Below are 25,261 nucleotides of genomic sequence, written 5' to 3'. Positions count from 1 at the left end.
CTGGGGGTCCTGGGGGGCAACAGGCTGCCCATGAGCCAACTGTGTCCAGAGCAAACAGGTACACTGGGAGGAGTGCTGCCTGCAGACCAAAGGTGGTGAGTCTTCCCCTCCACTCAGCGCAGGTGAGACACATGTGGAAGATCCAGTTTGGGGCTTCCTCAGGTAAGAGAGATAAGGACAAACTGTAGAGAACCCAGGGCAGGGCTACTGAGGTGATTAGAGAACTGGAGCCTCTGTCATATCAGGAGAGGCTAAGTGTGCTCTCTGAGCAGCCTGGAGATAAGAAGGCTCAGGGGATCTTATCAACATGTATAAACGTAAAACTTGAGGGAAAGAAGACATAGCTAGACTTTTGTCAGTGCTACACAGTGACAGGGCAAGAGGCAATGATCATAAATCAAAACACATGAAATTTCTTCTGAACACAAGAAAACACTTGTTTTTACTGTGACAGAGCTCAAGCCTAGAGAACTTGTATGCCTTCCATCTTTAAAGATGTTGAAGACTGTTTTAATCATGGTCCTAGGGAACCTCGTCTTTGAATATGCTGGGGATTGGATTAGACAATCTGCAGTGGTCTGTGTCAACCTCAACCATTCTGTCATTCTGCAAAGTTGGAATAGGATTTATTAAGTATAATACAGGTAATACCTCACTTGCCATGAAGGAATAGGCCATAAATTATCATATATTAGTGGTATTTGGACACTTAATTTTTGTTGCAATTCAGATAATTAAAAAGATCCTGAATTGATAGTGTTAGAGAAAGGGTCACAAAAGGTTTGTTCAGGATGGTTTGTGTAACACCACTTAGAAAACTTGCATTATTTTAATTTTCTGATACTTGATATATAAACATAGTTATTGATGCACATGCTCTTTTGAATTGGGGCTCATATCTCGTCTTCTGCTAAAGGAGAAATGGACATATGCGATTTATAGCTGTTATTAATAATTTGGAAATAGATCTTTTGAGTTCTGCATATCTTATTCAGAACCTGATACTGTGGAGAGACATAAGTGATAGTCTGGACAAAATTCTGTCAAATTTGTTTCTAGTGAAGCAGAAATGTACATTTTACTGAGTTTGCTTTTTATTTATAGGGTTGGAACACACAAGTTGATACCGTGGCATATGCAAAAGCATGGCTGCTACTGTTAACAAACACAGCCTAGGAAACAAGAGACAGAGAGGGAAATGACAGATTCCTTAAAAGGACGGATGCTTCTTTACAAGGATTGAAGTGAGGAAGGAAAAAGAGGCTCTGATCTCTTCTCTCTGGTGACCAGTGACAGAACCCAAGGGAATGGCCTGAAGTTGTGTCAGGGGGTTTAGGCTGGATATTAGAAAACAATTCTTCACTCAAAGGGTGGTTGGGCACTGGAAAAAGACTCCCAGGGAAGTGGTCACACCGCCAAGCCTGACAGAGTTCAAGAAGCACTTGAACAATACTCTCACACACGTGGTGTGATTTTGGGGGTTATTCTGTGCAGGATGAGGAGCTGGACTTAATGGTCCTTTTGGGTCCCTTTTAGCACAGGATATTCTGTGATTCTGTCGTTCTCAGCTATGTCACAGGAGTTTTTTATTTGCATGCTAATTGGTATGTAAACACCGAAGATCATACCTAAGGACTGGATATTGATCATAATCTTGAATTTATTATCTCTCATCCTATTTTACTTGTAGTATGGCTATAGATACAACAATGAAAAAAGTTCTTTTTGAACTAATCCACACAGTCTATTGCAAAATCATTCACATCTCTCATCACAGGTTTGATGCTTATAATTAATCATGAGCAAAAGAAAATATATGCTTAAGTGCAAGGTCACTTTGAAATTGGATCTATACATACTACTCGCCTGTGATTTAATGTCTCTGGCCCTATGACCCTTACCTTCCCTCTGTATGATCTCCGACTACTTGCATTGTTTCACAATTTAGATCCTGACTCCTTGACTGACTTTTTTCCTGTCCTTGGACAATGTCAGTGTTTGGTCCTACTAAGTACCATTATTCTGCAAAAGAACAGAAACAAGAATATCAGATGGATGTAGCCTATGGTTTGAAGCTGAACAGTTGAGATTCTGTCTGGGAGAGGGCTCATGAGCTTTGTCTTCCTTTGTGCTCTTTTGGCCTAGTCTATAAATCTTTATTCATGTCTGCAGCGTCTTCACCTATACAAGATCTGGGTTGTAGCACACAAAGCTATAAGTGATTTAGGAGGAACTGTTATTAGTCAAAATTTTTTGCTATTTAGATGTAAAATACAATTAAATTAAGATGCATTTTGAATCTTAAGTCTGAGCTTTGGATGTTCCTTTCTCATTTTTTCTGATGGTGGGTGGTGAGACCAAATAAGATTTTGCTTTCTCATCCATCAAATTGACCTATTTTCTAATTAATGAGTGTGAGAATCTACAGAACTTGTGACTCATGGGGACATTTCATTTATTGGTGCATATAAAAGCATCCACAGCACTAAAGCATCATTCCAGATGAACTTAGGTGAATGTTTGGCAGAAAAATTCCTCCTAAATGAGCAGACCAGAATAGTATCATTAAATCACATCTCTTCTTCAACACTCCTCTGTGGCCTCATACCTCATTGCATTTTAAAGACTTTGTGTTGCTGGACTTGATTGAGCACAGTACAGAGGCCACATTCATCCTGTGTACTTCACATACATAACCAAGACGACTGAGTCAGAAATGTGTTGTCTTTTGCTCTGTCTGTGGGCAACAGAGGTAGGCACTTCTAGAAGACAATCCAGACCTTAGGTGTACTAAATCACACTCTAGCATGGCCTGTTCTCCCTATATAATAGAAATTAAGGCTAAGGTGATAATGAAATGCCTGCTTCAGCTTTTCATTGGAGCCACAAGAGCTGAATAGTTAATAAGTCAGTGGAGCTCATCCTTGGATCCTTTTAAAATCCCAGATGCTGTGTAGTTACATATGTTGGGAACAGATGTATTCTGTCCATCAGTTACAGATTTTGGGAACAGATGTGCATTGTCCATCAGTCAACAGTGTTGACTGCCAGGTGGAGCATCCCAGCCATGAATGAACAGTTCCTACAGCTGTTTGTACCTTCTCATGGTACAATCTTTTTCTAATTCCAAGTGCAAAACTTTTTCATTAAGTCAATATATATAACTCCCCAAACATACGGTTGAAATTCTCACTTGTGGTACTTTATCATGATCTTTACTGGTTTTAGCTCTCAGGTCTTTCCTATTGTTGATTTGACTTTTCCATATCTTATACTGCTAGTTCAATTCTACATTAGCTACATTCAACATCTACTTTAAATCTGTAACCTAGACAGGCAGAATTCTAGCTATCACAGGGGCTTCCTCTTGGCATATTTTGTTCCCTGGGTGCTGTTCAGAAAGCTGTGGAGTTTTTTGGTTTTGTTTTATTTTCTTTTGTCGTGCTTGTTTGTTTTAAATGTCGAGTAAAATGTGGAAATTATATTGATAGAATAATGATATTTATTCATTATCTGAGAACAGTCTATACTCAAAAATGCAGGAGGTCTGAATAGGTGTTGAGAAATGCTTTCTTATCTTCTTCCTTTAATTCTCCTTTTTTTTTTTTTTTTTTTTAATGAGTGCAGGGTTTGAGGTATGCTTTTAAAAACCGTCATCCTGATGGTAGAAAATATTGGTGCTCTAGTAGGTGAGAGCAAGAGAGAGTTATATATTTTTTGCTTCTATTTACTGCAAAAGTCATCAGAGGTCAACATTCATCATACATGTAGGAACAAATTGTGTCATTTAGGGTATGTTTACACTCCTGGGTTCAGGTAAGTGCAAGAACCTTTGTTCATGCTTTGAGTTACAAGTAAAAAAACCTTTGAACTCTGGCCTTCTGGCTGAATCAGTAAATCTTGCCTCTCCAAAGGACTTATTATAACAAGGTTATATGGCTTCCGAAGTGAGGCTGAGGTAAGCAGAGTGACATGCGGTCATAAGCATCTGAGAGAGCAAAGTCCTTGGGTGCCTCCAGTTACTGTCATAGGCTGAGTTTCTGGCACTAAATACAGTAGTCCTGTAGCCCAGTATTCTTGATATAGCAGAATTTATCAAATTGGTAAAGGAAGGAAGGAAGGAAGGAAGGAAGGAAGGAAGGAAGGAAGGAAGGAAGGAAGGAAGGAAGGAAGGAAGGAAGGAAGAGAGAAAGAGAGAAAGAGAGAAAGAGAGAGAGAGAGAGAGAGAGAGAGAGAGAGAAAGAAAGAGAGAAAGAGAGAAAGAGAGAAAGAAAGAGAGAAAGAAAGAGAGAAAGAGAGAAAGAAAGAGAGAAAGAGAGAAAGAGAGAAAGAGAAAAGAAAAAGAAAGAAAGAAAGAAAGAAAAAGAAAAGAAAGAAAGAAAGAAAGAAAGAAAGAAAGAAAGAAAGAAAGAAAGAAAGAAAGAAAGAAAGAAAGAAAGAAAGAAAGAAAGAAAGAAAGAAAGAAAGAAAGAAAGAAAGAAAGAAAGAAAGAAAGAAAGAAAGAAAGAAGAAATAATTTAGAGGAATATTAGTATAGATCATTAAAGAGTTATGAACATGAAGGGCATACATGCCCTACATTTCAATCCTATAAATCACTGATATTTTTGTGGGTTAGAAATGACTCCATGAAATCTATCCCATAATCTACTGGAAACCTTTTGGCACTCAACTCTGAAGCAGCTGCTGCTAGAGACTGGAAAAGATCTACTGGTTTACATAAAATGTCATCCTCATCTTATGCAGAAGGTTTTAAGAGCAACTACTTTATTTTGTTTCCAACTGTTGTAACAAAAGTGACAAATAATATAACAAGACAGTAGTTCCCACGAAGCATTTTCACATTGCTAGCTTCCTCCTTGAAGTCAAACCTAAGTGGGAAAAGCCCTCATCAGGTAGCAGGTGCTCACTGAAGGATGTGGGTGCACAAAGCAGTGTGTGGTGCTGCTACTCCTCCTTTCAGTTACTTGGAGGGAATACAAGCTGTTTTGGTTTTCATAAAGAAGTTTTCATAAAATGATGCTTTGACTTGGCATTTTTCCCTTCTTTCAATCATGCTAAATGATATTTAGTTAGATGGGGCCCACAGACATGATGAGTCTGTCACCACATAATTTCCAAAGCGCAGCATAAATAATATTTTTTATTTGAGTTAGACAAAAACAATTTCTTTCTTGTGCATGTTTAAATGGCAGTTGGTGTTTTAGTCTTGGCTATATGCAGTTAGTACTGTGGCCAGTATACTTGTCAGAAAAGTCAAAGGAAGGTTTAGCTTAACCATTTCTGTTATTACAGTGTGGACTTCCCTAAAGAAAGAAAAGTAAGTGTTTCAAGGAAGAAAGAGACCAGCAAATGCTTCCGTCAGGAAGTTCTGTGACAGCAGAGATGGGCATCAGAGGTTTCTTTTCTAATACCTCTTCTTCTGTGGCTCAGTACTAAAGTCTTCCTGTCAACTTTTTCTACTCTTATTGCCCTTAAAGGAATGCAGCAAGTGGATTAAAAAGATAGCTTATGCTGCCATAGACCTTGACCCACTAAATTTTGAAAACTTGGGGTATACTTCAGGAGTGGCCCAACTAAGGTAATAGAATCCTGAAGTTTTTTGACTTCTGATGCCCTGGCCATAGTGGTGACTGCATTGTTCAAACTGACTTCAGGTTATATCACCTGGAGGTCATGTACACTGGTTTTAGACTAATAAAGCAGTCCTAAATATGAAGCTCATAATTATTAGATGTTTATAAATTATTTAGCAGAAGTACCAAAATTAGATCATTTTTCTTCATTGCACGTCACCAAAGAGTAATGGAGGTCTTCAATAGCTGAAAGTCTCCATTTGCTCTGCACTCAACCTGAACACTTATACTAACGTAAATGTCTGTTCTGAGGGTCTAAAATAGTGATTTAAATGTCCTCCAGTGTCCCTGGAAATATTTTTTTTCATTAAAATTTGCATCCGAATTAGAAATGCAGAAAATCTCAGTCGATTTTAATTATCCACATGCTTTATTTTCAGTGCATTTTTAATTGTTGGGACAAAACATTAGCAGGAATTATAACTATATGCTGTAAACTGAAACTTGGTGGAAAGATTGAAAACTCTAAAAAGACAGGAGAAAACTCATTGCTCTATTTCCTTAAAAATTCTATATTTCTTACTAATAAAAGAAATAATTTATCTTTATAATGATTTAAATAATAAAATTATCCCTCTTATGTTCACCAAAGTCACTAAGCTGGAAGGTGCTGCTAGGGACTTAATTCCATAGCTTATAAAAGCTTACACTGAAAGAAAAGGAGAATCACATATAATTATTCCTAAATATTCCTATTAATTACAGTACACCTGTGAATTATGCATTCAGAGTTGTTAGATTTTTGTTGTTTTGCATTACTCAGGAAGAATTTGAATTTTGGTTTGAATTTTCATCTCATAAAGGTCTTAAAAATAAGGAAAGAATCAATGGAATTCCATAGTACACAAGGCTGAAATATGTAGGACAGTCAAGCACAAGCATATGCCTCAGAGAACAACCTTCAGCAATATTTCAGGGGACTTCTAGTCACATTGTATGCTCCCGTTTGGCATGAACAACTGAATACTAGTGGCAGGTCACAGCTAAACAACTTGTGGACATGCTTGTCAATATGGTATGTTTCAGAAAATTAATGGCAGAAGATTGATGCTAAGAGAGAGAGTCATTAGATCATTGAGACTTCAGTTTTCAACTTTTGGTATGTTTTCACTAAGAACATCAATTTTTCAAAACATCCTTGATGCTGGATGATAAAATAAGTATTCAAGAAAGTAGATTTTTGAGTTAGTCATTAGTCCATATATTTAACATATTAAAGCAGGTGATTCCAGGAGAGCTGTTAATCCACCAATCTACAACTAATTATCATGTCAAGAAACTCAACAGAAAAATACACTGAGGAAGACAGATTATGAAGAAAGAGTAAAAAATGAGAGAGTGGGTATCGCTGGCCAGACACAGGTTACTAGAGGATGCAATATCTGTCTGTAGGCAATTGCCTTGTGTAAACACCTAAAACGCACAGGATTTGCTTAGAGAGGTCCAAGGGAACATAACTAGGAACTCCTGAATGGAAATGAGCCAAGAAAAGTGCAGGTTTTACATCAATGAAACTTCCTGCGAGGACTATTAGTCCATAGTAATCTCCCTGAGGAGGTATTGGGAGCCCATCATGTGAATAATTTAACACTGTACTGGATAGAGCACTGAAGAATATACTGTAGGAAACGATCATGTACTGATGGATGAACTACATGAACTACATGCCTACACTGCACGGAGTTCTCATGGATTTGAGGGCCAGGCTGCTCAGTGTGTAACTGGACTATGGTCTAAAAGGCTACATCAACTTTCCATCCTGCAACAAAAAATTCTTTGGGTCTCAAAATGAACTCCCTTGTTGTTTTCCCTTCCAGTATAGTCCACAGAAGGAGAAATGTTATCCTCAAAGCTACTGCCTTTTTTTTTTTTTTGTCTCTTGAGGCCTACAGTGTTAGATTGGTGAAATGTATTGTGGTGTCAGGTTATTAATGTTAATATTTTAACAGTTTTACACCAACTCAAAAAAGCTGATCCTCCAAAACTCAGTAAGACTCAGGAAAAACAGTACTTAAAGGACTTTTTAGAAACTTTGGTAAAATTCCAAGGTATGTCCTGGACTTTCCAGGGCAAAATTACCTATATTTTTAATATTGCCAGCTCTAGGCTTCTATTATGACAATTTCCATTTTGCATGTTTCTGCCCCATAGGATTTGTATTTATCATTATATTAAAAAGATTTTGAATAAGTGTGGTTTCCACCCATTATTTTCTACAGGGAGTACATATCTATAAAGTTATTTTAATTGCTAATGTCTATTAGCAAAGATGTGTTAGGATATGGTCTAATTTAAACTATAAACACACTTCTAAAATTCAGTCCTTGTCAGTCTTTTAGTAGAACAAAAAGTGCAGTGTATCCAACTTTCAAACAGAAAGTGTTTTTCAGTAAAATAAACAGTGCAATGTTAGAGTAGCAGGATTTTTTGGCCTGCCAAGGGTTGTGCATTTTTTAGACTAACATGACCACTGGGGATCACATCATGGATGTGTTCAGTGTCTTCTGCTGCAGCAATCCCAGGCTGAAAAGATGTGATTTTATATGCAGACCCAGGGAAAGGTGACTGCTATGACTGGGAGGTCAGGCTTTGCAAATAAAACAAACAACCTGAAGCACCACCAAAGCATATTTGCAATTCTAGTTTTGGAATACTTTTGGGAAGCACTTTAATCACAATAAGAAATATGTCTTCCACCTTGCAAAAGAGAAAGCTAAAAATATTGATTGCAGAGGGTACATCCAAAACCCCCAATGCAATTTAGTTCTTTAGTTTAGTATTATCAGTGAGGAGATTGACCTACATCCTTTTCAGTTATTAAAGAAAATTCTATAATTTTGGTATGGGCTATTTTCTCTGGATTACATTGCAAATGGAAGTAAAAGATTACCAAAAAACGGGCAATGGGTTGCTTTCTAGCACATGGTGTGGATGGGTAAGTGCTTGTCCGTCTCCAGGAAAGCTCCATCATGTTCACATGCAACATACTGGGAAGATAAATGCTATCACTCCAAATTTCTCCCCCTTTCTCCTTCTTCCTTGCAGATTTTCTTGCCGAGCATGTTGTGATATGATCTGGAATATCACTTTGGCCAGCTGTAGTCGATTGTCCCAACTGTGTCCCCTCCCACTTGTGCACCCTCAGCCTCCTCCCTATCGGGAGAGGTTGAGAAACCACAAAGGCCTTGACGCTGTGTAAGCACTGCTCAATGATAGTTAAAACATCCCTATGTTAGTAACACTGTTTTCAACACAAATCCAAAAAATAGCATGATATAATCTTCCATGAAGAAAATGAACCCTATCCAAGTCACAATAGTACATCACTGTCTTAAATACTGTGACAGTTTTGAAATACAGTGATCTTGTAGCAAGGGCAGCTATAGCAAGAGACAGTCTTTCTCATACTGTATGGGAATTACAGAAGTTAATCCTTCCAGAAAATACAAAGATAAATTTTTGGCTTCACTTTTTAAACCTTACCCCTGTCCTACAAACTGGTAGTAGTTTTGCTTAGATTTTATTATTACCTTCGGATGAGTTTGTAGCATGCTCAGAATATTCAGTAAAACATGACAAATTTTCTCCAAGCAGAGTGATTTTTTCGTTTTGGTCAGAACTTGGCAAAACCAGTAAATTTCAGTATATTCCATCAAGTACTTACAAATTTGAAAGTTCAATGATATTTTCACTCATGTTTAATTTTGTGTTTTACCGAAAATAGAGCACAAAGTTGAATGATATAAACAAAATTGAAATTGCTTATGTTTTAAAAAACTTTCTCTTTTGTACAGAAGTATTTCTTGGATTTATTTTCTTGGTAGATTAAAAAAGTTTTAGAAACTGAGATAGGCATTTCTTTGCCCTAGTTTTTTAAGTGTCCTTTAATGGTTACAGATCTACTTGTAAAATTCCTTCTTGATATGGGAAGAAAAGTCTATTTCTATGAGCAAGAGTTTGCAGGGTCAAGGCTTATAGTTGTAGTGGAATACTCAGGCAGAACTAAATAACAAAGAATAAAATGAAAAACACCAGTAAATTAAAATAAAGCTGGAATACACTCAATTAGCTAAATTACTATTGATATCTGTCATTATAAAGTACCCAGGGCTGTATAATTTTCTTCTAATCCCCTAAATGCGCAACTAAGCAAGTGAGAGGACATATATTCTTACAACCCCCAGTGGAGACATTGAGATTATGCATGCTCTCACTAATTTAAAGAGGGACTTTCACACTGGGATACATTTTAAAAAGAGAACATTTAAATAAAAAGCAATTTAGTCTGCCTGTAATTGTGTTCCCCTTGCTGTTATTGCTAATTATTGAAGATATTTGTGCTTGAATGTGTGAACTTCTTTCTTTTCTTCTTTTTTTTTTTTTAATTTTGAGCAACTCTGTTTCTACTTTCACACAATCCTTCTGAAGTCACAAGATCAGAGTCTTTCATGGTTTGGTTTATGGGTGTCAGTGTGGTGGGGTGACCATGTCTGGACATCAGTTGCCCACCAAATCCACTCTAACTTTCCCCTCCACAGCTGTACAGAGAAGAGATAATGTAATGAAAGGCTTATGGATCAAGATAAGGACAGGGAGAAATCACTCACTAGTTACAGTCATGGTAAAAAACAGACTTGGCTTGGAGAAAATTAATTTCTTTTGTTATCAATCAAATCAGAATAGGGTAGTGAAAAATAACTCCAAATCTTAAAACACCTTCTCCCACCCCTGCCTTCTTCCTAGGCTCAGCTTCACTGACAAATTGTCTACCTCCTCCCCTGAGTGGTGCAGAGGGATGGGGAGCGGCTGCTGTGATCTCTCATGCTCTGAGAATTTGTGAATCCTTTCTCTCTTTGTTTGTCCCCATATAAAGACTGGTTGTTTTGTAGATGTCACTTTATTAACTCAAGCCACATACATGCTATTGGACTCAACAGAGAGGTGATTATTTTTAATGTACAGTTAGCTAATTATCTATTGGCCGTTTCTGGCATTAGAACAGTCTGGTATAGACTTTGACCTCACCATAGTAGAACTGAAAACTGATGAGAAATACATTAAAAATTACTACTCTTAGAAACATCCTTATTTAATTCTATAATTTGTGTCTAATAAAAAATACTATCTCTTTTCTCCATACAGACCAGAACAGCAGAAAGAAAGACCTTGTGATGAATACAGCCCTGTCATAAGAGTGTGGGTTTGTTAATATTCTCATCCAGACCATAGACAGGCTTTTTTAGTTTTTTTATGATAATGTGAAGTGTGAATTTTTGAACATGGTGGGCAACCGGTGACTCTTCAGCAGTTCAAGAAGAATTCCCATGCTGGGGATTCATCACACAATGATCAACAGAGAGGTCTTGGCTCAAAGCTTCTGAGTGAATCAAAGTCCCAGCTGTGGGAGAGTGTGGGGTCCTCAGAATTATCAGGCCAACGTTACCAGGTTACCCTTGTCCCCTGGCGCATGCCGGTCCAGTGAAGGCTTTGCAATTCTTCCATTGTGAATTACTCACTGAGTTCCATTATTGCTATTCTGAAATGTGGAATGGATATTATATTTTTCCAGACATATGAGGGTTTTCAAATGTGGTTAATAGGATCAGAGAACCTGGCTGTCCTCCAAATTAATATATCTGACAGCTGAATTTCAGAAAGCATATTTTTAATAAAATATTCCAAATATTTCCTAACTTAGTTACCAGATATAGCAGTATGCTAGCATGCTTTTAAAGACACAGACACTCCACTTCTCAGGCAATTACATTGTCTTTTAATAAATTTAATTGTTTATTCCTGATATACTATATACATACTTAAACGCTACACATCTGAACACTTTCTCAATACATTTTTACTAAAAATAATAATTTAGTAAATCACCACATTTAAGTAAAGACACCTCATCTGGCTTTAGTTTTCTGCTACATTAGCCTCAGATCTGGCCCTTAGATTGTTTCTTAATACTGAAGCTATTTTATGCTTCTGGTTATGTGGCTTAGCAATTACATGAACAAGGTAAATAAACAAGAATTAGGGAATGTGAAATGAAAAAGTTATGTGGTAGTAGATTAGGAATGGTCTGAAAACATTGGTTTTAGTACAAATCGGGAGTAAACTGGATAATTTTTTGCTATATTTAGAAGTCCAGACTAGACATGCTAGATATAGATACATTTAGATTGTAATTTTCTGGCACTGAGGCTAACTGGCAAGGAACAGCTAGTATTTGCACTGAAGTCTTGTAGCCTCCAAGACAGAATAACTGCATCCAAACTACCTCTTGGGAATGGCCTAGCTTTAGAATAGTTAGCTTGTGCCTAACTCCCAAATTGTGCCTGGGAATTATTTGAAAGAACTCTAGATGGTACAAGCCAAAACTGTGCTAGCAACTGTTGTAACAGTTTAGCAGATGATGTAGTTCCAGTTTGGGAATATTTTCTGGCTCTGTTTAGTTTTAAACCACTAACATAGTCTACAGATGTTGAAAACATAAATAGTTTAAAAAAGTGATTGAACAAATAGTAAAAAAATATAAAGATATAAATAAAGTAAGGAGAACATATTATCTACAAATCTAAGAAGGAATGCTTTTCAAGACACAAAGAGATGAAGACTAGAAAGATATCACTAAATGCTTACTTTAGTCTTACGTTTGTCCCTGGGGTTCATTTCTTGGCTATTCTCAAGATCAGTATAATAGGGTTCATTAGAAGAGGCAAATCTTTGGTGTTTTGCTCAACAAATGCAGTGGAAGATGCAAACAGTCTTTAGTGGTTGAACTGAAGGTGGTTCTGTGAAAGGGGAGTTTCTCAATATCAGGGCATATATTAGGCAAGAGGACAACATGAAGTTTAACTTTGAAAAAAGCAATCTATCCTAGACTCTTGGGAAATTCTGCTTGTGGGTGATTTATTGCATCCAGCATATAAGACTGTGGAGCCAGGCTGATGTTGCAACAAAATGCTGGGAAAATGAATTGTACCTATGCCATAGGAACAGAGCAGGAGACAAGATGTAGTAGGTGGTATACGAGAGGGAATTAAAGGTTCATGGCAAATCTATGCCTGGAGCTCTAGAAAAGCAATTACAGAGGTGAGCTGATCACTTCCCCTTACTGATGAACTACTACAGCACATAACCTTGCCACTCTAATACTTTAAGGAACAGCTGTATGGAAAATATGAGATAACAAGAATATCTGGTGACTAAAGATATACAAAATATACCTAGTTTTTCAAAATACTGACATTTAACACTCAGTCCTTTGAAAATGTAATGACTCTGGAAAGTGCTCTCTTGCAAAGTCCCTCTGACTGTGTAGTCATGTGTATATGTATGTGTGTATGTATGTGTGCATATATGTATGTATACAGCTACCTATCTGTCTCTCTATATATAAAATTTGCAGCAAAAACCCCAAAAAGTTAAATGATCTAGTAAAATGTGTTGTAAAAAGGTGGGATATTGTGCATGCCTTACAATTGTGAAGACAGCTCCAGATAGCATTATTAAATAAAACAGTTAACCTCTATATTTTAAGATAAATGTCACAGTTTTTCACGTTAGATATGTATTTGCTTTTAGATAGAGGATTGTTTATTTTCCCACTGATGCTCTTTTCTATATTTTGCCATTTAGTTTTCTGGTGAAAGAGGGTATCCTAGTTCTGCAGCCACAAGCACATCTGTACTTTTGTGTAAAAGACACTGCATGTAAAAAAACCCATCTTAGTGAGGGTTTAAAATTGCAGATGAATCCATGCCAGAGGCCTGATTCCTCTTTGTCACTGCTGTAATACTCTTAAACTCAGTACAGCTCCACTAACCTACAATCTGTGCACTTGTTACTAGAACTAGTCTCTCAAATAAAAAGTGTCACTTTATGATTATTGAACTTCCAAAGATATTTTATTAGCTTCTTTGATAAGCAGGCAATGTATTTACTGTTGATAAAATGGAGAGGAGCAGTAACATTCAGCAGAAGCAGACTTGTCAAGTGCAGATATTTTGCAAATTGCACATTTATATCCTGTGTTATATCCTACATATCCAGCTTTAGACCACACAGAACTTAAGTTTTCTGTTTCAGATGTATCTCCCTTCGAAAATGACTGTAAATTATTGCTGTATTTGCCTGTACTTTCTAAATTGGCAGGTATGAACAGATAATAAGTTGTTGCTCAGGGTGTGACAAGTGTTACTAACCAATCAGAGGAAAAAAAATCCATTGATTTTAGGTGGATCAATATTAGCCTTCATCCTGATTTCATGATCTTGGATGTTGCAAGAATGCATCTGTAACCACTTGCAAGGGGGACACTGCACATTTATTAAATCTGAGACAGCACCATTGCAATCAACTAAAACCCGAGATCCAATGAACACTTGAAACTGTAATTTCCAAATATCTTTCTTTTCTTAATTGAGTTTTGTTCTGCTGACAGACGAATGCACCCTCAGCTGAATTTGAATAGGGCTGCTGCAATAATCAGTGATTCCACTCAAATGAAAAAACCTGCAGCCTGGCTCTCTGCGTGGTTATGTCTAAGAATGTCTCTCAGACAGACCCGACTCCCACTTTTCCTAATTAAAAGTGGTAATAACTGTTTTATTGGATCTAAATTACACTTTTATATGACAAACTTAATTTAAAGTGTGACCTATCAACTTAATGACATTTTGAGGCTGGGCACAACTACACATAAATTAGAAGAGAGTGAGATGCTTTGGTATAAAGAGGTAAAGTGAAGAGGGAAAAAAGCTCCAAAATACTAATGAAGGATAAAAGCACATCAAAACATTGTAGCTAATGAGGTTTGCTGTTTGGAATGGAATCAGAGCAAACTCTGCAGAATATTGCTTACCAGGCTAATGGCTAATATAAAATATATGTAACTTTGAAGTTTCTGATAGGTGTGATTTGATTTCTGCAATATAAATGCAGGAAGTTTTAGAACTGAATTTGAAAATAAAGAATTAAAAGCTTTGCTTAGTTTTAGAATTCTAGCAAGAAAGGTGTCTCCTTTTTTCATGTGCTTTGCATCCACAAATCTTTGAGCACTTTTAAATAGGCATCTGAGTACCCTCATCCACATTGTCCAGATGAGGGAGCTACTGAAATTGTACTAAATCTTGATGAATATTGGGAGTGACGCCAAAGAAACCGATAATGTTACGTCCAAAGAGGGATTGAGGTAATTTGTAGGGAGAGGTATCCACCACATCTTCTAAAGAGCAGAGGACAAGGACATTGCCTTTAAGAGTTATATCCTTAACAAGAATTCTGCTAGGTTGTTATTTCTGCAGAAGTTGCTATTTTTCCAGCTACACATCGATACTGTATCATCATTAGCGAATCTCTGAAGATTTTCACAGAATTACAGAGCAGCTGAGGTTGGAAGGCACCTGTGGAAATCATCCAGTCCAATCCTCCTGCTCAAGCAGGGTCATCCAGGGCCAGCTGTGCAGAATCATTTCCAGCAGGGAAATGTCTCCAAGAAGATTCCACAACCTCTCTGACAGTGCTCAGTCACTCTCACAGTAAAAGGGCATTTTCTCCTGTTCAGATGGAATGTTTCAGTTTGTGCTCATGGCCTCCTGTCCTGAAGGAATGGCTTCCAACGATCTTTTAAAAGTACAGTGAAAACAGATTGATGCAGTGTATGTATCTCCCTGGGAAGACGAAACTTTATTTTTTCTGTCAATGACAAGTTTACTGAATTTTTCAGGTAGGTTGAAACCATACAGTCTTGAATAGTAGCTGAGGGAAGGTATTCTGGAAGGTATTGTCAAGAGAGAAGAACAAAGTTTCATATAACCTAATTCTTGCCATAATTTTCGAGCCTGTGTGGGAAGGACTCGTAAATTCAAACAAGCAAAGGAATTGTATTCCTGCTATGATCTGTGGGTAGTAATTAAGTTATTTGGAAAACAGAAATGTAGTAAGTCACTTACAGTGACACTCAGAGCTTTGCAAAAATTGTCTCTTATGGACCTTGAGTCTTTTTCTTCGTGTGTTCTCAGTCAATCACTATAAAAACAGTAAGGAAAAAAGAAAAAAAAAAAAAAGGAGAACGCACATGTTTTTTCATGGTGTCCACTATATGACTTTCTTGTTAATCTGGAATATATTCTTCCAAAACATGGAAAATATATTTTGTTACTCTTTTTAGCTTGAGTGCAAATAAGCACACAGGTTCCCATTCATATAATATACAGGGAATTATTTCCCAGAAGAAGACATAAATTTCTTTCGTCTCAGTATTATCACATGTTGAACAAGGTTAGCTTATCTGGAGGGTAGAGTTGCAAACTCTGCAATCAGTTGTTACTTTCAAAAACTCCAGTGAAACATCGTGTCAGCCTCACAGCTCAGTCCACAGATATGGCCTGAAATATCTCACCAATAGCTCTGGTTTAGCTTGTCTTGAACAATTTCCTCATGGAAACATCGTCAAGTTCAAGTTCTGCAGGCTTGCTTCAAAAGCCCTGACATCTAAATCCCCCTTTAATGACAACAGTTTGTACCAGACATCTTGGATTGACTTAGGACAAAACTGAGATAATTAATACTCTGCTTCTGTTATTACTATCACTGAAATTCAACATGAGAGAAAAGTCATTAGAAGAATTTAAAGGCATCAGAGGGATGTGAAGTAAAAGATATGTAACTTCACAAGTCATAGGTAAGATGAAAAGAGGCACTCTAATGTAGTTACCAGTGTGTTGCTGCTTGCTATTTGAGCTCTCTAAACATGTCTCCCTATCTTAAATCTGCATCTTCAAGAATGTTCTATTAAAAAAATATTCTTCCCTTTATTTTATAATGGACAACAAAGGACAAAAGTATATACATAGACAGTGTTGATGTGAACAACACCTTGCCTGTGTTTGAAGGCAAATATGCTCATTATTGGGATTGTCTTCAGGTAAATGCCATGGAAAATAGGCTGCTGGGTGTTTTTGAGGGGAAAAAACCCCAGGAGTGTTTTCTAGTTTTAAGCACACTCTCTTTTCCTAGATTCCTGGGTTCCTTTCCAAGAAAAGCAGAATTTCATTATGCCTGAAAGGTAATTAAAAAAGTTAGAAGTACAAAGGAAAGCCTAGGCTTCATGATTTAGGACTTTCTAAACTAGGAAGGCAATGCCTACAGCACTAATGTGGATTTATTCAAAGGTCTTCAAACTAATGGCAACACTTTACCTACACCAGAAGGAATGTACTAGTTGAAATAACATTTGGGGGTTTGAGGGTTCTGTAGTTACTGTTGTATAAATATTTGGGTTTTAATATACTTCTGTTGTGTCATATTGTTTGTTTTTTTTATTACTTTCCTTTGATTTCTTTTCTTAAGGGAAAAAAAATCAAACATCACCCCACAATATTGCATTTTCACCACGTTCATGAGCCTGAAGAAATCACAAACTATGATTAATTTGAATTGTGGGGCTTAGTGTGCTTTCCCTACATGATGTTTGAAGATTTCTTTGGGAAATTAGAGGTTTACTTCCATTTTTACTGGTTGCAGTGGATTTTGACAATTTTTTATGCAAGTATAGGAAAGTACGTAAATTCTTGTGTATTAAAATGAAATTATCCATTCCCCCACAAATTAACATACTCAAATGCCACCAAATGACTTTACATTGATTTCCCCAGCAAATGGGGGATTATTCCTTCCTATATATAAGACAATCCTAACAGTAGGATGTTTGAATACACCAATAAATCAGAAAACAGGGAAATTTATCAGAAGAAGAGTATCAGTATGAAGTGGAATTTGAATTGCTGTTCATTACATAAGCAGGAATCCCAGCTACCCAGCTGAGAAAAAGATTGAAAATAAAATGAAATGTAAAAGAATTTTTTTTCCTGGAAAGCTATGAAGACAAGAAAATGGAAAATAAATATGCATCTTTCTCTCTTTCTTTATATCCTTCTTGTTTATATGTTAGCATGTGTAGATAGAAGAGGCCAGAAGAAAAAGAGTGAGGTAATGTGGATAACATCACACTTTCTTTAGTGCACTTTAGGGAGGACAAAGCTGGCCTTTGGTATAAGAAGGTACTTATGCTCCTTCTTCCCATACATAGTCCTTGGGAATAGCTGCAATATCAGGGAAACACAGCTTCTACGTTTTTTCTTGGTGTCTGGAATTAAAAGCCCAAAATTAATGAATGGTGGCTGACCATTCAGTGGTCAGTAATGATGACAGACTGAAACGACAGTTCTTTACAGAGAAGCTTAGTTAAGGAAAAGGAATCCCTTGCAGACCATTTATAACCTGCCAATTTGTAGCAAGAGTCCAGTGGATTAGCCTCTCCTAGTTTTTTGGTATATCCAGTTTGTAAGCACCTTTTGCATGCCATTCAGGCAGCTCTGTTGGAAGGAGGCACTTTACTCCATTCTTGGCTTATCAAGTAGGCAAATCCTATGTCTCTGAACATGCATGTGTGTGTATACAGTCCTAGTGACTTCATGTATGAGTACGTTTGTATTACACCAAGTAATTTTGACTTCTTTTTTTTTTTTTTTTTTAATTCCAGACCAATTTCTACAAAATTTGTGACTAGGAATTACCATATAGTTATATCTGTGTGTGTGAGCATATATGTATATTTATATACCTCCTAAGTGTTTGATGGTGCTAATAGGTACATGGTAGGATTGTTCAGAACAATGATCATTAGACAGTAGAAACCATATTTCTTACTTACCTTTTAAGTCTGTCTTGCAGAATCTTACAATAATTCATTGCCATGTGTACTAGAGCAGCAATATGAAAATTTCTACCATGATGCAATATTTGCTCTGGAATTTCAAACAATGATTTGCTATCATAGACAGATTTGGTTGTTTTGGCAATCACTTCACACTTGTCCATTTTAAAGTACAGCCTTGGCATTGCTATTTTTCTGCAGGCTGGGAAAAATGCAATCAGAATACCACAACCTATTCATTATGCTTCAGTAGTTCTAACACACTTCCTTATGGTTTCCTTCTTCTCCTTAATATCTGAGTTCTCCCAAAGAAACCTTCAGAAAATGGTTGGATCCACAGCTACCTCAGTAGCTGGAAAAGCCTGCGTTAACTGAATTTATTGATTATCAAGAAACAGTATTCACCCTGAGATGGGGACATAAATCCATGAAAGTAGTCATCTTTTCCTACCTTTTTGTGTGAATAGTACTGCTCTGAGTTAGAATTGTAGAAAATAGAGGTTTTCAGTTATTTTTTGAGGTTTTTACTGAGTCTTGTACATGGAATAAAGTCGTTGGGGTCAGGAAAGTGAAAACAATTAGCTATAAAGGGACAGGTAAATAATTCCAGTGGCAGGTTACTAAGGATCCTAGTGCCTGTCTAAAATAGACTTCTGAAAGGTGTTGAAAACTGTTCACAAGATCTTGTTTAGGACAGTACACATATGTAGTGCATGGTTGTCATTCATAAAAGGTTACAGCTTTTCCTTGCAGTACTTTTTCAGGAGTTGGAAGAAATCACACCTGAGGAGACATCTAGAAGCAGATCACCTGGAAAACTGCCTTTTCCTTGAGCTACATCTTCTTGCAGGATTTCCGAAAAACATTTTTTTTTTTGAGAAGGCTGGGTTTTTTCCTCAGTACAGAAGATTTTTCACACTAAGTAGGATTTATGATTTACATAATCATAGAATTACAGAATTATTTTGTTTGGGAAGGGCCAACAGAGCTGTTCTACTTTCACTCTTGTTCCAAAGAAGGTAGTGGGTTCAGCTAGGCTTTGTTGATCAGGGCCCATTCTGGTTGAGGGGTTTTTTTCTGAGGAAAATGTTCCTACAACCAGCCTTTCCAGGCAGCTTGTCCCCGTGTTTGATCACCCTCACAGTGACGGCTTTCCTCCCCCACTCATATCTGCTCGAATGATCCACATGTATAGACTACTCTTTGTGTTTGTGAGGTGTGTTGATGAGCACAAAGGAGTAGAAAATTATAAATAATATTTGATTCTTGTTCTGTCTACTCACAGACAGCAGCATCATCACTGTCACAAAAGTAAAAGGGTAAAGTTTCATACTTACCTCATTGGGGGTCAGTATTCAGATGGTGCATTTGACCTTCATCCTGAGAAACTATGTGTGTGCAATTTAAGAGTTTCTTTCAGAAACTTAAAAATTGTTTTCCCCTTAGTTTGTGTTCATTTAAAATTGCTGGAAATGAGGTGAACCTTCACACAAATCAAGATCAGTGTGACTTTTCAACGTTGTCATTGGTGGTGTGCTGCTTTTTAAACAGAAGATACAGATTGACTGCAGCTAAAGATTAAACAGCTATATGATGATATTAAAAACATTTTCAAGTATTCTCCTCAGAGAAGTAAATACTCACAGAAAGCTGAAGATGGCTTCTAAGTTGCTCTTCAATCTTCTAAGGTAAAAACCCCAAAATCCTAAATCATATATGAATGTAAGTTACTGTAAGTCTTGTAATTTCACTGCGACATTTGAAATGCTCTGGGATAAGTGAAATTACAACCTTGGAATATATTGCAGGTTAAACTATTTTATTATTGTACTATAATAGAGTACAATATAACTGTACATATATTCCTGTCTTTGTGCAATTTTACTTCAGAAATCCTTTCCAATCCAAAATATTCTAAGATTCTGTTAAACCCAAATGTACCTACAGCAGTTTATGTAAACCAATATTCTTCAAAATAGGCTTCCACAAGTCCTGAGAACACTTTTTCAACATGGTGAAATTACCTGGGGCTTATAGGGTCTCTAAACAACTTGGTTACAACCTCCACTGAGTCTCTGCCTCAGTTAAAAATGCCTGCCTGTCCCTTTTGAGGGTCATGAGAGTTTATTAAAGCTTGCAACAAGTTACTTCTATCTAAAATGTCAGTGGTTAGTGTATAACTGTGTTAGGTTAACTTATAGCCAGCCTGAAGAAATTTATGGCTTCTGTGTGAGGGGGTGATATGCAATCTTATTATGCAAATTTGTTAAACCATATTTCACTTGAAAGTTTTTTTCCTCCTCTCACGACCAGCAGACTGAGCTAGAGACATGGTACACCCCTTCCTGACACCCTTGAATGTGATGGTCATATTGAATATTCACAGTTGTTTTAATGTGCTCTTTTAATTTCCACAAAGAAGTGAAGCATTAAATACAAGAATTGCAATGTGTGGAGAAAGAAAACTTTTGACTGTGCATGACACAAAAAGGAGATCTTTAGTATATCTCATTATCTTGGAACTGTTTCATTTGTCTATTTTTTTTACCTTCACTTGATTATTTAAGAGTTTTATGCTTGCCATAACTCATCTGTAATATTTAATTGATTCCTCCAGTTGTGTCTTACTGCTGTGGGCATTCTAATCAATTAAGGATCTTCACTGAACTGCAGCCTTTTATTTTCCCTCCTCCATGTTTCATCTATTAAGTCTCTTGAGTGTGACTGCATGCCTACTTTTGTTTATGTATGGATGTGCTTGTTTGTCCTCTGAACTTAAATCAGGTTCTTTCATTTCCTTTATCTTAACGTTGTTTATCTCCACCTGAATTTCTTCAAGATCCTGTATTTTGAGGAGTTTGCTTTAATTTCCAGCTAACGAAAAAGCTGCTTGCCCAGCATCCAACAGCATAAACAGTATTTCTGCAGTGTTTATCAGGCAATCTTGTGATATTATTGCATCGATATATTTATAATGATTCAGTGTCATAACCAATGTTATCATCAGGAAGCAAACACCTAAATAATCCTCTAATATCCCATAAAGCTTTTTCATATATTTAGTACTTTCTACATCTCTAAAATGCAACTGGATAGCTAAACTTCACAGGTTTTCTTCCTTTCTTGTAAATTCCTGTTTCTTTTTCTCATCTCACCTCAAAAGTATTTGAGAAACTAGCTTTTGATTGAATCTCTGTGTACTTCAGAGCTGCAGATTTCTAATTGTTAATGCCTTTACTGTGGGGTTATTGTCCTTCATATCTGGCGTGCTGAATATTTAAACTTGGGGAGTCAAATTCACAGATATGCCTAACCCCTGGCTCCTGCATCTAAAATATGTTGCACTTCAATTATTATGAACCAGAACCAGAATAAATTCCATTAATATGGTCATCTTTTTATAACCAAGGAAGAGGAACAGACTTTGAGAATTAAGTAATTTCATGTTTTGCTGTGAGGTAATGTAGTTTGTCTACCATCAATTTTTGCTGGCAAAAATCACAGCATTTTTGCTTGCGCTAAGGCAGTTGATGTGGCAATTTTGCAATTTATGTACCATGAATTAAGGGGAGTTTGCTTTATTGTTTTTTCAAAGGGAACATGCGATTGCCAGAACATACCAGAAAGCAGGTTACACTCTTCAAATGAGAAAGGGCTCATAGTGTTTCCTTCCCCATTTAGCACCTGCAGTCACAGGAGAGGCTCTGCTTCTGGAAACACAAGGACTCCCTAAGGCTCCTGAAGGGACAATATTTTTGTGTAACATGTTTTGCTCTAAATTTTTCTATATTTTATTCTTGCACACTTGTACTCAGGAATTCTCCAGGATGAAAGAATGAGGAGATTTAACTATTTAACTTGAACTAGAATTTGCATTAGATCAAAGTCTAGGCCTTCTTCACCACCACTATATATATATATATATATATGTATATATATATCTTTTCTCTTCCTTAGCTTCCCTAGAGAAACCTTAAAAAGTATTGTAATACCAAGCTGCTGGCTCAGGCTTTTTTTCTCTTCTAGGGATGGCATTAAAATCCTTTCCTCTGGGGATTTTTGCTACTGTTAGCAATAAGAAAATTTATCTGATACTCTCTTTTTTTCTTTTTTTCTTTTTTTTTTATAATTGCTAAGCTGGTGAGCAATGATTCTTTTCTTCTTTTCTTCTGAGTTATTTTTTTCTCTCTGTTCTTTCCTTTGATAAAGTAGTAGAGAACTCATGGGAGACAAGAAAAGACCTAAAAGACTTAAATTATTTGACTGGAGAATATGCTGCTTTTTTATTACTTCAGCATCTCAAGGAAAACATATTTATTTTACTTTTATGGAAGATAGCACAACACTTACTGGATTAGGATACTTTTCAGTGAAGCACACTTGTGTCATTAATTGAGTGCAAATCAAATTTATTTTTTAAGAGCAGATAAAGTGCTCATTTAGAATTTAGGCATTTATACAATATTGTTTTCCATCAAATATAACCAGCTGCACAATCCAAGCTCCCAGCACATATGCAGACAACTCAGAGCAGACCTTGGCTGTGCATGGCTTTAGTGGACAGTTTTGGTAGTCATAAACACTGTGCTTATGGACAGTTTCAGACCTTCTCCATTTCTAGAGGCTGGGGTTGATGAAAGAGACTTCATGACAGCTGTAGATTTCCTGAGATTCCTCCTGTATGAAAGCACAATGTTTGGTATGAGCTGGTTGTTAGAGGCTTTTGGTGCCAGCTCAGCCCTGCTGCAGCCCAATATCTAGTCTCATGTTTATTTAATCTTTCAGTATGTGCTTTGTCCTTCAACTGGCTTCAGAGGCATAAGAACAAAGCAGTCACTCATATGTAAAGAGCACACATATACCCATACAGCTGGGTGTGTACAGGTGTACTCTCCTGCTGATTTAAAGCCAGGATCAAAAACCAAAAGCAACCCCCAAAAAACTCACCTAGGGCACATGAACATTTCAACACTTTCTGCTTAGAAACAAGCCAGAGATAAGACATCCTACCTTGAGATATGTATAATGAATTTTTAAAGCAAAGAACAATTCACTGTGTATGTTAAGTTAGCCGCCAATGGAAAACTAGCCTTCCAGAATAATTCCACAGACAACAGACAGACCATAATTTCCAAGGGTGCTACACAGCTGGCCAAAATGATGGTAGGGATAATTGCCCTATGAAGGCACCTGTCTCTTTCATTAACATTAGAAGAAATCTTGAAAATTATCTTGGGCTTTTGCTCAACTTTTTGGCAGACAAATTTAGATGGGATAAATGCTACTATATAAATCATTATTTCAAGCTGAAACCAGCTTCAGGTATGCCAGACTTTCATTTAAATGGCCTCCATGCACAAAGCATGCTATGCCATTGACAAAAATTAATAAATCCTCTGGGCAAAGAAGTTCTGTTAAGACAATTGAGCCACCCCAGAGTGCTTTGCTCTACACTGGTAAATTAAATTTCCCTATCCGTCTCTTTCTTTGGGAATATAACAAACTCGGGGAATCTTAGGCCTCAATCAGAAAACAAGAGGCTATGAAAAACCTGTTTAAACCAAACATAGAAAATATGTCAATTAAAAAAAAAAAAGATTTATTACACCATGTGGCAGAAGTGAAGTGCACATCCAGCAGGGTTAAGATGTGAGCCTTACTGCATTTGTGATGTGCAATTGGTCTATGCAGTCATTCCAGGAAGAAAAACCACCTCAGGGTAACAGAGAGGCGCATACAGCAGCACAGAGGTGAGACCTTTGTAATTTTGCCAGTCATCAAAGATCCTCCAGCTACAGAAGGGAAAACTTTGACAGGCTTTAGTGTTAAATTTAGGGTTCTTTCCAATAAGGAATACAGCTGTGCGTACTTTACCTTAGCTGGACAGAAACCATAAGTCTGCCATTCTAAAGCTGCTAGAGTACGAAAATGGGAAGTAATATAACATGTTTGCAGCATTCAGAATTAAGTGCCAAAAAGTAAACAAAGAAACAAACAAACAGCTTCAATTATAATATGAAAATAAAACTATAAATCAACTCAGATTTTTTTTCCACATTTTTTGTCATAGTATGAATAAGGTTTGTGTTTAAATAATGGCTCTTCGCAGAAATTCATACTTAAACATAGGCAAAAAAGGTAATGGGTAGGATTAATATCTTTTCACTGAACAATTCCTTTTTTTGTTGACAAAAAGACAAGGTTCAAAGTACACAATTTGATGGTTTTTACATAGGGATTTTTTTTATCTTGCTCTTTATTAAAATCTGTTGTGAAAAAAATTATTTTTCACACACCCATATGGCACAATTTCAGCTGAGAATATTGTACCTACATAGATATTTTAAAGCATTGTGATTAATTTAAATGAAAACATAAAAAAACCCTAACAAAAACATGAAATCTAGTCTGGCTTCTGAAAACCAAATAGTATTTTCCTTTTTTTGTTGGCAATTAATTTTGTAGCATAAAATGCCTTCATTAACTTAAACTAAAATTAAAATTGTAAGGTTTGGATATTAAAAAATCACAAGAAACACAGGTTGAATTACTGCTCAGGAGATGAAATCTAGGGCTTTAAATCCCAAATAAGTGCTTGGACACTCGTCCTCATAGGACAGGAGATTGAGGGCCTGTTTATGACTTCTCCTTATCTTCTCCTTCTCCTTTTCCTTCTTTCTCATTCTCCCACTTTGCCTTCACCCTCTCCTCTCCTCTCCTCTCCTCTCCTCTCCTCTCCTCTCCTCTCCTCTCCTCTCCTCTCCTCTCCTCTCCTCTCCTCTCCTCTCCTCTCCTCTCTCCTCTCCTCTCCTCTCCTCTCTCCTCTCCTCTCCTCTCCTCTCCTCTCCTCTCCTCTCCTCTCCTCTCCTCTCCTCCTCTCCTCTCCTCTCCTCTCCTCTCCTCT

Source organism: Camarhynchus parvulus, chromosome 1 (genome assembly GCF_901933205.1).
Source record: "Camarhynchus parvulus chromosome 1, STF_HiC, whole genome shotgun sequence".
Lineage (NCBI taxonomy): Eukaryota > Metazoa > Chordata > Aves > Passeriformes > Thraupidae > Camarhynchus > Camarhynchus parvulus.
Note: the sequence above shows the minus strand (reverse complement) of the source record.